We start from the raw sequence: 12,992 nt of genomic DNA, 5'->3' as shown, positions 1-12,992 counted from the left end.
AGCTCGGCAAATTGCATTAGCATTCTCATAAGCCAATTGCATAACGAAAGGACTTCCCGTGTCCGGACTTCCAAGAATTCTACTAGCTGAAATCAAAAGCCTGTCCACAAAATCCTGATATGGTTCATCAGAACTCTGCCGAATGCTAGCTAAACTTCCACCAATCTCTCCTTTGACTGGCAACCTTCCCCAAGCACGGCGTGCGGCCGTCGCAATTTGCGCGTACACTGCAACGGGAAAATCAATCTGATTTGTCTGTCCCTCATAAGGGCCCTCTCCTAAAAGCATGTTGCTATCCCAGTCTGAGTTACCAGCCTGAGCGTTAGAAGCAGCAGTTTTTTTACTGGCGTCTCGCCATTCAGAATCCCAAAGCAAAAAATCTCCTCCTGACAGGGTAGCCTTAGAAAGAGTCTTCCAATCTAAAGGGGTTAAGTGTGACTCCACAACTGTGTCCAGTAATGCTTGAGTGAACGGGGCTGAAGGGCCATATTGCACAACAGCCGCCTTTAACTCTTTTATCAACTTGAAATCTAAGGTCTGGTAATGTCTGCCCCTAGTATCTTGTTGATCAACTACCTCGACCACCGGAAAGGCTAGCGTATTAGACATATTCTGTCCTTTCCCACGAGCCTGACTCACAACCTTTTCTAGCGGCACCTGGTGAACTACAGAAGAGTTACTCTTCTCCGCTTCTGACATCTTTTTTAGTTCCCGAAGCTCATTAGTCAGCCTCTGAAGCTTAATCTCAAACTCTAACTCGCTTAGTCGTGTGTCCCTATGAGTGGCACCTCCCGAAGTGGGGACTACAGGTGGAGCGGGAGATTCACAAGAGGACCAATTCTCATTAAGGTAATGGGCAGCTCCTCTATCTGAGTGATTTTTGTTAAAAATCAGTTTTTCATCCGAGTTTCCACATTTATCAATTTTTGAGTTAAGAAGATCTTTTTCTGAGGAGGCCCTCTCTGACAGGCACTCCTCCTGAGATACCACAAGCTCCGCCTGGGGGCAACTTAGCCCTGGGGAAGTGGCATCTTTTATTGCATCATTTACGAGCGCCCAGAGGCCTAGGGTAAAATTATCTGCCTGAGTGATTTTTAAGGCCTCACCAACTTTCTCCCAGGTTCCACAATCTAGTGTTTCTTCTTCCTTGAACCATGGGCAACAGCTATCTATCTTACCTAAAAAATTTTTTACTAATTGTACTTCGAGCCTTACTCCTCTGGCCTGAAACAACTCCTGAAAACTATTGGCAACCGCCTGATCCATGACTTTAAACCCTTTCTTCTTCCACCTAAGCAGCTTCCTAAAAAGCTGCGGCTAACCTGCCTGTTTCCGTTTCTAGTTCCGATTAACACGCTGCTGACCCAAGCAGAACCAGCGTTGGGTTAGCACTGATTCAAGCTTAATTCGTATCCTACCGCATCCTTAGCAACACTTTACAAAACTGAAATTTTAAGCTAGCGCTAGCATGTGTACCTGTCCGTTGCTCCGATGTCCGATACGAAGATCCTTTCCTGTGGAGCTCCAATGCAGCGTTCCTCTTAGCATCTCTCTGCCATTCTTCAGGTCCCAGTTCCGGCGCCAAAATGTTGCGGCCGCCAGCAGCTCGCAACGTGAACGGTTCGACTGAGAAGGCCGCTCGAGCTGTAAGAGAGGAATCTAGACGGGGCAAAAGAAGAAACGGAGCTAAGGCAATTTCATACTGATCAAAGCTCAAATTTTATTGTTGCGACACCAGTTATGAAGGAAGGGGGAGGGGACCCGATTCCCGCCGAATAATCTCTGGTCCAGTAGAAAGGTGCACGGGTGTGGCTCCGCAGGTTCCAGCAGTGGGCGTGGCAGAACGAATGAGCAGGAAGCTCCACCCCGAGCAAGCAGGTTTCAGGCTGGGGGAGGGGAGACTACACTTTCATAGATCCTAAACTTGTTTCTAACACTGAGTACTTGTTGGGAATCCTTAAGATTTAAAACAGAGATGGCTGGGTCCCACCCTAAGTAATTTTGATTTAGTGGGTTGGAGCGTGGACTGCCCTGGAGATTATAATTTGTAGTTTAGGCTGAGAGCCCCTATCCTGAAGGAGTGAGTGCTAGAGAGGTCAGAGGAAAATGATGCCAAATCTGGATTTCCCTGGGAGGTCACTGGCATTTGTGGGCTGCGGACTGGATAACTCGAAGGGACACCATTTACGAAGGCTGTAATGTGAAGGGTGCCTCCTAGATTTGTGTAAGTATGGGTATATAATTTATGTATCTGCAAATACATAATTTAAATACTAATTGCATCTGTTAACTCTAGCCCTCTGGGGGAGGACAAAATGACATTCATTATGGAGGGTACACAACATTTTAGAAAGCTTAGCTTCTATTGAGCTGAGATTTTCAAAGGTGATAAAGGCCAGGATAACAAACAGAAAAGAACAAAGCAAAGAAAACAGCATCAGGAGCCGAGCATCAGGCAGGAACTGTGAGACGAGCATCAGGCAGGAACTGTGAGACGCAGGGGACAGGGATCCGAGCATGGGCAGTGGTGGGAAGCAGTGTGTGAGAAGACACATGTCACACAGCCAGATGTCGGTGAGGAAAGGCTGCTCCCTCCCTTCCTATATCTAGCACACTGCCTGGCTAGCCACAGCTCGGTGACCATGTGCTGAGAGAGTAAATCAAGGGACAGTCCATTTCCATGATTAAATTGATCCATAACTACAGATCCACCATTTATTTTTGGCTCTTCTTTTCTTATTTACTTACATTGCATTTGTTTAGTTGTGTCCATGTGTACACACAGCATGACACATATGGGCAGGTCAGAGGAGTCTGTTCTTCCTTCTACCGTGTGGGTCCCAGGGATAGAGTCAGGTTATTGCTCTTGGTATCAAGTACCTCTGTCCTCTGAGATAACCTCACTGGCCCTAGTAATGTATTTTTGAGACAGGGTCTTGTTATTGTAGCCCAGGCTAGCCTCACATTGGCCATCCTTCTGCCTCAGAATCTTGAGTGCTGTGCTTAGAGGAATGTGCCACTATGTCCAGCCTCAAACTATTATTACTGTAAATTTTTGAAACATTGGCGGCTGTTGCAGACTCCTCCCTTCCTCCCTTCCTTCCTTCCTCATCCTTAAATACTTTGTATCTGACTTCTAAACACAAGAGCAATGAAATCTCACTTAAAGTTACAGAATGCGAGAGAATGGTGACAGGGCTGTACAGTAGTACTCAGTGTACAGTCCAAAGCTGCCTCTCTCCATTTGTCCCTTTTATCCGTTGATCCCTGTATGTGGTAAAGGCTATCCGTTAACCCCTGTGTGTCACTCAGTCTTGTGCCCGCCCTTGTGAATTCACAGATCACAGCATCTCTCTTCCCTAAACCTGTTCATGTCCTCCAGAGAGAAATTTTCCCTCTAGTTTCTGTGTGTACTGCCCGATCCCAGAGTTGTTGCCCACTCTAGGTCACACACTTTGTCCACCCAAGGCCACACACTGTCCAACCAAGGTCATCAAGGTCTCATACTTCATGAAGGGCTGAGATCCTGTCACCTTCAGCCGCTACTCCAAATCTCACACATTGCCCCATCTCCCAACTTCTGGAGGACTTGCACCCTTTCCCAAGCCAGCTGTCTGTGTACCGCCCCAACCCCGTTCCCCACTGTTTTGCTTGCTTCGAGCATGCTAGTTGAGGGCTCTTGCACTGAACCAAGTACCTTATATCTTACCCAGTATCCCCAGGACCCCTGACAATGTACTACTGGGATATTGGGTCTAAAGAAGGGACTAAAGGACGATGGAGACAGGCAGCTGAAGTCGACCTCAGAAGCAATATCTTGGAGCGGTCCCCAGGAGGAACCTTCTTGAAGTGGATAATTAAGATTGGGAAGGGTTGTAGGGCTTGAAAGGAGCCCAGGCTAGAGAATTTGAGAAGACTGGGTGGTCCCAAGCCTTTGTGGAGAGAGAGGTTGAAGGATTACGTTTTAAAAAGATTTTTATTTTTAATTATGTGTATGTGAGTGTCTTGTGTGTAGGTGTGTGCACATGAGTTCAGGTGCCGACACAGCCCAGAGGCATCAGATCCCCCAGAGTTTGATTTATAGGCACCAGTGGGCTGCTCCGTGTGTATGGGTGTTGGGAACTCTCAGAGGTCCTCTGTAAGAGTAGCGCAGGCTCTTAACTGCTGAGCCATCTCTGCAGCCTCCGGGTATGTTTGTTAGAAGGTTTGGAGTGGGCTGTTCTTGTTTTGACTTTTTAATTAATTAATTAATTAATTAAAATTTCAAGACAAGGTTTTTCTGTGCAGCCCTGGCTGTCCTGGAACTAGTTCTGTAGATCAGGCTGGCCTCAAACTCATAGAGATCCATCTGCCTCTGTCTCCCAGGTGTGTGCCACCACTGTCGGGCACCACTGCCTGACTGTTTTTCCTTTACTTATTTTTTTTTTAAATAAAGTCCCACTATATTTCCCAGGCTGGTTTTGAACTGTGATCCTCCCAGAGCTGGGCTTACATTCCTATCTGCTACAGTCTCCATACTGCTTCTTTTCCTGTATCTACCCTTTTATTTTGTAGCCCTAACTGGTCTGCAAGTAACATAGACCAGGCTAGCTTAATTTACAGAGATCCACCAGCCTCTGTCTCTAGAGTACTGGGATTAAAAGCATGTACCAACACACCCACCTATCTATCTGCCTTTTTGAGAGATCTTTGTTTGTAGAGAGCTGTTTGACCTAGCTCAGGCTGGTCTCAGGCTTTCTACACAGCTGGGGATGCCGATGAATTCCTGAGCCTTCTGTCCCCACCTCCTCAGTGTGGGGGTTACAGGTGTGCACCACCACATCTGGGGCTTTTTCCAGAGACTGTAGACAAACTTATATTCAAGAACTGTGCATCATTCAAATACAACTCCACATATAGACTGGCTTCAGGCAGCTTGACTGTGTTCTGGGTATTGTGTATATGTATGTATATATGTATGTATGTATGTATGTATGTATGTATGTATGTATGTGACTACATTTGGATCAAATATGCTATAAAAAATAGTACAGAAACCATGTGTTATAAACTAAGACCCTGTACTGGGCCCCAACGGACTGGACTAACAATCAAAATGGAGTCACCCACTTCACCGTTGTGTGTCACTAATGGGAAACTAAGATGTTATCTGGGGGTGAGGCTGGCAGGGAGGGAGCTAAACTTCCTAACCAGGCCAGTTTCAATTTCACAGTGAAGCCCATCCCTGTAACCTGAGGTTAACGGATCAACTATTTTCTTTTGTTCTGTCTTGATACCTCTGCCTCTCACAGAAAGTCACTCTTGAATGTCTAATCCGCCTTTCCTTCTTTGTCTCCTGCCCCGTCCAGCCCTTTTCTGGAGTGAAATCTTTCCTGATTCCAGAACGGCAAAATGAAGCTACTTTATTTCTCGGCAATCGTGAGGGCTGTGAATACTCACATGAGGGACAGGTGGTCCTGGAGGACTCCCCATGGGCTATCTCCGAGCAGGGCTCTGGGGCTGGGAAGGACCACTGAGGGCATTCTCCATTTCCTGCTGTGAGAATGGAGAACTCTTTGGTGGGTGAGGAGTTGACAGGAGCCAGAGAGTGTCATATAACTACCTACTGAAGTCCCTTGTCTCTTTGGGCCTAAGCTCAGCTTCTCCACTTGTAAATAGGGCAGCAGACAAGGCCTTCATGGCAGTTACACTCACTGATGCCCCAGGATCTCCAGTCTTCTGCTCACCCACAGGGTCTATGATATTTGTGCAATGGCAGCCTGGGCAGAGGAAGACATTGAGAAAATGTCCTAGGTCACACCGATGCTACCCACCCCAAAGACATGTCCCAGAGAGTGGTAGCAGACTAGAGTCAGAACAGCCAAGTGTGTGAGGTGTGGGTGGAATGCAGGTTTAAGGCTGGGTTGTCTGCAGCTGGAACAGGCTCTACAGTGGCAGGGATAGGGTGGGGCTGGGAAGGGCCTGGGCTTGAGTGGCCTGGGGTAGAGTTCTGCAGAGCCTTAGAACAGGAAAGTTAAGACTGTTGTCCTGGGATTCATGATAGCCCTCAGGTCAGTGAAGGGACCTGGACTGCCATTTATTGAAGCGTTCATTGCTTGACTGTGATGGTTAAATATTTAGACAGATGGCATGTGGGTTACCTTTTGGACCCTTGTCATAGGCCTGACTGGAGTTCAGGGACGGTGCCATCAGGCCCGGCACATGGCACCTTCAAGCTTATTGTCTGAGAGAGTCAGATGGAAGCTGGGGAGGGGCTGAGGAGAAATGACCAGGTTGTGAGAAGCATTGCCAAGAGCTGCAGGCCATCCCTAACTTTATGGCCCAGTGTGCTCCAAACACAAGCTGCTGCAGAGTTAGATAAACACTGGGATGCTGGGCTTGGAAGTGGAGCCACACGAGGGACAGAGCATGGGACCTTCCAGAAAGGAAGAGAACCTTCAGGATTCCTTTCTGACCCATTAAGGAGAAGCTAACTATGAGGCTGTCATAAGAAGGGGAGGAGGGGAGGGGAGGAGGAGGAGAGGAAGAAGGGAGGAGGAGGAGAGGAAGAAGGGAGGAGGAGGAGAGGAAGAAGGGAGGAGGAGGAGAGGAAGAGAGGAAGGGAGGATGCTTTGTCTCCAGCTCATTCTGGTTTAACTGTGACCCAGGAGCTTCCGCTCACGTCACAGGCTTTCTAGTCCAGGCTCAGGGAGCTATTTGCCTTCTGGCTAGTGGACAAAGGGCCCTCATGACATAAGCTGAGGCTCTAACTGGTCAGTAGAGCAGGTGTTGATAAGTGCTTGGAATGGAATGTCACCCAAAGGAAAGAAAAATGCAGAAGATACTTGAAGCTTAAAGAAAAAAGTATCAGAGCCAGAAGCTCTAGAGGTCGGAGATTCTTTCCAAATCATTCCCACCTCTCAGAGCAGGAAGACTGTGAATTTGGCACCTGGAGTTTCTCTAGCCTCTTGAGGAGCAACGTGGCTGTGTGCCCCATCCCCTCAGATTTGCCTTTCCTTGGCAGAGAACACATTGTCTGAGATGGGTTTGAGGTCATCTTTTCCCTCTGGCAGGGAGATTCTGAAAGCATGAGCTAAGCGCTGTGGGGGAGAAGGAATGTGCATCGTGGACTTGCTGGGCATCCCATCCTGGAAAGAAGCCGGTACGGGCACAGCCTGCTCCATGGGCCTCTTGGAACAGAAGGAGGGACTCTTGGGAGGTGGCTAAGTCACTTTGGTTGTCTGGAGCCCTTCTGATTAAGAAGAGGTTTCGAGCAAGGCAGAACATTTCCAAGGGTTCAGCTGGAGGGACCCAAATTTGTGCTGCACATAATGGGGTAACAGCTATTTGAAAAGAGGACTCTTGTTCCCAAACACTTTCCAGCAGGCTTTATGGAAGTGGAGTGAATATCTTGGAGGAGCTTTGAGGTTACACCTCAGTCTGGGAACACAGACCGGAGGACAGCAGCTGCACTGGAGAGACGGGTGGTTTAAGAGGCCCTGACTCGCCTTCTTCTTCTTCGGGAAAACACCAAATGGCGGATGACGCCGGTGCAGCGGGAGGTTCCGGAGGACCCGGGGGCCCAGGATTAGGAAGCCGCGGCGGCTTCCGCGGAGGATTCGGCGGAATTCGGTCTTAGGGGCCGCGTTCGTGGCCGAGGCCGTGGCCGTGGTCGAGGCCGCGGGGCTCGTGGAGGTAAAGCTGAAGACAAGGAGTGGATCCCCGTCACCAAGCTGGGCCGCCTGGTTAAGGACATGAAGATCAAGTCCTTGGAGGAGATCTACCTGTTTTCCCTGCCTATTAAGGAGTCTGAGATCATTGACTTCTTCCTGGGTGCGTCCCTAAAGGATGAGGTTCTGAAAATCATGCCAGTGCAGAAGCAGACTCGGGCTGGCCAGCGGACCAGGTTCAAGGCTTTCGTCGCTATTGGGGACTACAATGGTCACATTGGTCTTGGTGTTAAGTGCTCCAAGGAGGTTGCCACTGCCATCCGAGGGGCCATCATCTTGGCCAAGCTTTCTATCGTCCCTGTGCAGAGAGGCTACTGGGGGAACAAGATTGGCAAGCCCCACACTGTTCCATGCAAGGTGACAGGCCGCTGTGGCTCTGTGCTGGTGCGTCTCATCCCTGCCCCCAGAGGCACTGGCATTGTCTCTGCTCCTGTGCCCAAGAAGCTCCTGATGATGGCCGGTATAGATGACTGCTACACTTCAGCCAGAGGCTGCACTGCCACCCTGGGCAACTTTGCCAAGGCCACCTTTGATGCCATCTCCAAGACTTACAGCTACCTGACCCCCGACCTCTGGAAAGAGACTGTCTTCACCAAGTCTCCTTATCAGGAGTTCACGGATCATCTTGTGAAAACCCACACCAGAGTCTCTGTTCAGAGGACCCAGGCTCCAGCTGTGGTTACCACATAAGGGTTTTTATACAAGAAAAATAAAAGAATTAAGTCTGCTATATATATATATATATAAAGAGGCCCTGACTCTGGGCTTACCTTCTTCAGCACCTGCCACTTTCCCAAGCTCTTCCTGTCTCCTCCTCTCCCCACTTTCAGCCACCAACTGAGTGTGTATCAGATTCTTGGAGTCACTGTAAGAAGTGACCAGTTTTCAACAATCAAAATGTATTCTTAGACTTCAGGGACCATGAGTCCCAGAGCAAGAGGTTCCAGGGTCATGCTGTCCCCAGAGGCTCCCGAGAGAGTCTTCTGGTTTCTTCCTGCTTCTGGTAACTCCAGGAGGCTCTCAGCTTGGGCTTGAGTCAGTCTAACAATAAGAAATTGGGCTTTCCCCCTCTCTGACCTGTTCTCTGCCCATATGCAAGGTGATTTTAAGTCTTTAACTTAATTATTCTACTTTTTCAGATAAGGTCACATTCACTGGGGACTTAGGATAAGGATGTGTGTTTTGAATTAGGCTGGTGAGATGTTTATTCACACGAGGGTTTTTGTGAGCATGTTCTAGCTGGGCCAGGTCCTTAGACAGGACAGTACAGCACTCTCTACTACGAATGAAGTCCTATAGGCCTTAGTTTGGTTGTCTGCAGAAGTGGCTGGTGAACTCCAGGGTCTCCTCTTTCTAACATATTCCCAACGCAGCTCCTGTTAGCCCCTTGGCATCTGTGATGGTGGCTTTGGCCTATTCTAGGGTTTTACAAATATATGTGCATATGCACCCATATGTATCTTATCATAGTGTAGTACAGTCAGCCCTGCGCTTCTGAGGGTTCTACATTTGAGGGTTGAACCAATCTCAGACAGAAGACAGAAACAGATCATGCCTATTCTGTGTGTAAAGCGTGTGATTGGAGGTTAGAGGTGCCATTGTCCATCGAGGTGTGTCCAACCTTCTGACACTGCAACACGAGGCTGGCATCTACAGCATTCACTCTCAAGAATGGTATAGTTGAGTTAAAAAAAATTCATCAAGACACTCTCGTGACTGATCAGTCAAGTGCATGGGTTTTATGTTGGGCCCTTGGTTGGCAGTATCTGTGACAAGGCAGCATAACAGCCATCTATAGGCCAGTACTTGTATCAGATGTTAGGAGTGACCTGGAGGTGATTGGGTGTATGCAGGAGGATGTGCAGGCTCTATGCAAATATCACAGCCTAGGTAGGGAGCTAAGCACCCGTGATTGTGGCGTCTGTGATAAGTGGGGCTCAGTGTCTGCATCTTCCCCGTCTCTAGGCGATTCTGACTCGGGCTACAGTAAGAACATCATCACTCTAGGTACACAGAGAGGTTCTGTTCCTGATAAGCTGCCCTCTCTATAGCCAGCGAGTCTTCACTTGGAGAAGCTGTAGGCATAGATAATGAACCAAGGAAACTAATGATTTGGTGAGATCATGTGATCTTTCCATGCCATCTAAAAATTTAAATTTCAGTATTACTTGAAAAAGAATTGATGCGTCTGGCAGCCTCAATCTACCATATTCTCAGGCCTGGGGCCAAACATAAACCACCCTGATACCCTGAGACAGGACTCAGCAGCTAGCCCTAGGTCCCATTCCTCCTCAGTGTGAGTGGTGAGCCCCCTCATTTGCATCACCTCACCAGCTACTATAGGGATTTTGGACTTCAATTTCTATGTGGGGGTCAGGGGGTGTGGCATACACTATACAGCCTGAGGTAATGGCTAACTTCATTAATAACTACGTTGATGAGGCCATGGTACCCAGATATGTAGACCAAATATAGTCTGGATGCTGCTCTGAAGGTTTTGTTATTGTTTGTTTTGTTTGATTATTGTCTCCCTATGTATCCCTGGCTGTCCTAGAGCTAAGTGTAGACCAGGGTGGCCTTGAACTCACAGAGCTCCTCCTGCCTATGCCTCTAGAGCAATAGAACTAAAGACGTTCACCACCGTGCTACCTTGGGATTTCTTTTTAAAGACAAGGTTTACTTACTACCCAGGCTAGCCTTTAGCTCACTGCATAGATGAGGCTGGACCCTGAGCTTCATTTTCCCCTCGACCTTTGAGCATTGAGGATACAGGGGTGTGCCACCTGCCTTAAAACAAAACCAAAACACAACAAACAAAATCCCCCACAGTACTGGGGATCAACCTTGAGCCTTGTGCATGCTAGGCAAACACTTTACCAACTAAGCTACACCTTGCTCTTCTGTGAAAAAGTGTTAGAAGTTAACATTGAACAAATGGACCTTGAATAAAACAGATTACCTTCTCTAAATCCAGAGGGCCTCATCCAAGTAGGTGTTAATGACCTTAAGAGGGAAGGGGCTGACTCTCCCAAGAAAAAGAGAATTCGTCAGTACTCTGTTTTTAGACAACAAATGCAACATCATCTTGTCTCTGGTCTCCCGTCACAGCAGACTGTGAGCTTGCTAGCTTCTATAGTTGTATGAACCAATTCCTTAAAATCTCTCTCTCCTCTCTTCTCTTTTCTTCTCCCCTTCTCTCCTTCTCTTTTCTCTCCATTAGCATGACCAGTAATAAGACATATTAACATCATGAACTCTTTGACATGAGGACACATGACATTTTAATGGTATTGTTTTTTCAAAAATATTTATCTCAGTTAGGGCTTCTATTGCTGTGAAGAGACACCATGACCAGGCGATGAGATTCCTGACTCCAACCCCTTCATGTTTGGTGGACCCTGCGGGGAACAGAACAGGGCTCCAAGATAATCATGTGGGCTCAGCCACAGGAACCCCCTCCATTAGACACCACACACCTCATCTTGTCCCTTCATCTCAAAGGCAGCTTGTGCTGTGACCTGCTGCCGCGGGTGGGGGTGGGGCCTGTGAATGCCGCCTAACCGCAAGAAGCAGCTAAGGCTGCCCCAGAGACCCAGGCTGGGGATCAGCCTTGCCAGTTTGACTCCACAGGAGATGAAGCCCTTTAGCTGAGCATTTGGGTTTTCTTAGAGATCACAGGTGTCGCTTCCATCTGAGAGTGGCCTAGCTGTGAGCGCCTTTTCAGAAACAAGGAAAGCACATCTCTTAGAGACAGTTGTAAGTTCTCACTTTTCTACATGTTCTGGGCATGCCGGGATGCAGGGATTTCTTTGTGAATGGCCAGGCTAGAGGGGAATGCACGGTTGGAGACCTCATTCTTCCACAGAGAGAGAGAGAGAGAGAGAGAGAGAGAGAGAGAGAGAGAGAGAGAGAGAGAACACATTTTCTGATGCAGACTGGGAGCTATGCCTTCAGAGATGGAGGCGGCAGCTGAGTAATATTATTATATTAATTATAACTAATAAATGGTAATCAGTCCAATTGCCACACTGGTGTTATTGGCAGTATTTACTGAGTGTTATTACATACCACGAGGCTCTTCCGAAGTTTTGTAACTGCATAGTGTGACAGGCACTGTTTTCATTATACTGTTGCAGTGACAGAACATCCCAGGAAGGAACGACTTGATGAAGTTTGCCCAGCTCCTGAATGGGAAGCACAAGTCCCGAGGTGGACAGCTAAGGACAGAGTTGGACCCTGCCAGCACACACATCACCCACATAGCCTAAGGTTGCTGTAGAGTTTTGAACCCCAGTAGAGGGCAGGATCCAGGGTGACTCCCAAAGCATGAAGGGAAAGGAGAATCCGGGTGAGGTTGAGAGAAAGTTTATTTGACCCTAGGCCACTTTATTCTGGGTGTGATTATCTGTGAATGTCACCCTCTGCTCCAGGTGAGCCACCAGAATCTCACCTGAGATTCTGAGTCCTGGGACATCTGCAGTCCAGTGAGCAATGCCCCTCCTCCCCATTCCCAAAGCCAGACATTAAATGCCAGAGATGAAATTCTGGTTTCTCCACTGAGGGACCAGGACACATTTTGCAAGTGGCCACAGGTCTCTGCCTACGTGTGACCTGTGTGGTCCCAGAAACCATCATAACAATCCTGTCTAATGACCTCTGGTGACAGCGGCAGTGCCCTAGCTCATCTTGCTGTACATTAAGTCTGCCATACGTGGCTCCTTAGCATTCAATATGTGGTTAGGACAAATGAGGGATTGAATCGCTAATTTCCTTTACATTGAACTAGTTTACATGAATAGATACACGGCCTCACATAAGTGAGCAGCACAGCTCTCCAATGAAGGTGATTCTGAACTTGGGCTGTGTCTGGGTTTGGGGTTGAGATACACGCTGTGATACACGTGCTCTGATATATGTCTCATAGAGGGATGCAGCCAGAAACAAAGTGCTTGCTAGTTTGTTCTCTACCTTAAGGGTTTCCTAGGGTCAGGCACAAGTGGGGTAGGTTCATCCCCAGCTCTTTGCATAGGATCATGACTGTGATGGTTTGAATGAGAAATGTCCCTCTTAGGTGCATGTATTTGAACACTTGGTCCCCTGTAGTGGTGCAGTTTAGGGGACTTTAAGGAACCTCCAAGAACTGGAGCTTTTGTTAGAGAAAGCTCTTCCCTGGGAGCAGGCTTCAAGTGTTCATAACCTCTCCACATTCCCAGTTCTCGTTGCGCCCACCCCCTCGCTCCCCTTTGCTTGGTTTGCTGCTGAAGATGTGTATGGCTTTCCAGG

At 48.1% G+C, this 12,992-nt stretch overlaps 1 long non-coding RNA gene and 1 pseudogene across 1 annotated transcript in view; both read left to right on the top strand.

Annotated features, from left to right (window-relative positions):
* The window catches only part of Banf2os, a 148,719-nt gene that overhangs the window by 56,974 nt on the left and 78,753 nt on the right, over positions 1-12,992 (top strand). The gene's annotated exons all lie outside the window — the stretch shown is intronic.
* Gm11687 (predicted gene 11687) lies at positions 7,488-8,438 on the top strand (annotated as a pseudogene).

This window comes from Mus musculus, chromosome 2 (genome assembly GCF_000001635.26).
Source record: "Mus musculus strain C57BL/6J chromosome 2, GRCm38.p6 C57BL/6J".
In the NCBI taxonomy this organism is placed as follows: Eukaryota; Metazoa; Chordata; class Mammalia; order Rodentia; family Muridae; genus Mus; species Mus musculus.
This window is presented reverse-complemented; position numbering and strand designations above follow the sequence as displayed.